At 42.9% G+C, this 1,370-nt stretch overlaps 1 non-coding gene across 1 annotated transcript; it reads left to right on the top strand.

Moving 5' to 3' along the window:
• The first annotated feature begins 1,027 nt into the window (after positions 1-1,027).
• LOC116552068 lies at positions 1,028-1,132 on the top strand. The gene has a single exon (XR_004269193.1). It is a non-coding gene; the product is annotated as a small nucleolar RNA U13 (small nucleolar RNA).
• The last annotated feature ends 238 nt before the right edge of the window (positions 1,133-1,370 follow it).

A 1,370-nucleotide genomic window follows, 5' to 3' on the forward strand; every position in this document is an offset into this window, starting at 1 on the left:
GTAATATGCTTTTTTTCAACACTGTAGGTCTTACTTATTGGTGTTAAAAACAAAAAACAAAAAAACAGAGGGCCAGGCACAGTGGCTCATGTCTGTAATCCCAGCACTTTGGGAGGCTGAGGCAGAAGGATGGCTTGAGCCCAGGAGCTTGAGACCAGCCTGGACAACATAGCAAGATCCTCTCTCTATTTCAAATAAAAAATTTTTTTTTTTTTTTTTTTTTTTTTGAGACGGAGTTTCGCTCTTGTTACCCAGGCTGGAGTGCAATGGTGCGATCTCGGCTCACCGCAACCTCCACCTCCTGGGCTCAGGCAATTCTCCTGCCTCAGCCTCCTGAGTAGCTAGGATTACAGGCACACGCCACCATGCCCAGCTGAATTTTTGTATTTTTAGCAGAGACGGGGTTTCACCATGTTGACCAGGATGGTCTCGATCTCTTGACCTCGTGATCCACCCGCCTCGACCTCCCAAAGTGCTGGGATTACAGGCTTGAGCCACCGCGCCCAGCCTAAAAAAAATTTTTTTTTTTGAGAGACAGGGTTTCACCATGTTAGTCAGGCTGGTCTTGAACTCCTGACCTCAAATGATCCACCCACCTTGGCCTCCCAAAGTGCTGGGATTATAGGCATGAGCCGCCGTACCCGACCCTAAATGTTTTTAAAAAGTGAACAAACAGGCCTTGCTGAGCTCCGCCCAGTTTCTTACCATTAGAGCACACCCTTTTTGCCTTATCACATTTCTCCACTATGGTCCACTCTTCATTAAGCCTACTATAAACAGTGCACATATTTGACTGCTTCTTTGGGTCTTCACTTCCTTATGAAGCTTCCCATGTCATGTAAAACTTAAATGTTTGTTAATCTCTCTTTTGTGCTAAGAATCAGAAAGAGTAGAGGAAAAAGTATTTTGTTCCTTCCTTACACAATTCTATGGGACAGATATTGGCATGTCCATTTTAAAGGATGAAACTCAGAGAGTGAATGACATACCCAAAGCTCAGAAATGGTGATTGACCAAGTAAAACTCAATCCTTTTGTAGTTCATGAGCATGATGAATTGGTGTTCATGCCTAAGTATGATACGTGCCTCCCTCTGAACCTTGCTACAACATTAGCACATCACCTGTCTAACCTAAAGAACAACAACAAAACTCAGTCCTAGTTTTTCTGATCATAAGTATAGTGCCCTTGTCACCTCAACACAACCACCTCCCTCATAAGAAGCTTCTGTATTCCCTTCCCTACTGGGAAGCCACTGATAAAGTTGAGTAAACTTTATCTTGTATTATTCCAGCCATCTGCCTTATGATTTTGGTATAAACCTTAAGGCTTTATCAAGGAAAAAAATCACTGTAACTTTTTCTGCTCTTT

The sequence above is a fragment of the Sapajus apella genome, unplaced genomic scaffold (assembly GCF_009761245.1).
Source record: "Sapajus apella isolate SASKATOON/1434 unplaced genomic scaffold, GSC_monkey_1.0 scaffold10, whole genome shotgun sequence".
Lineage (NCBI taxonomy): Eukaryota > Metazoa > Chordata > Mammalia > Primates > Cebidae > Sapajus > Sapajus apella.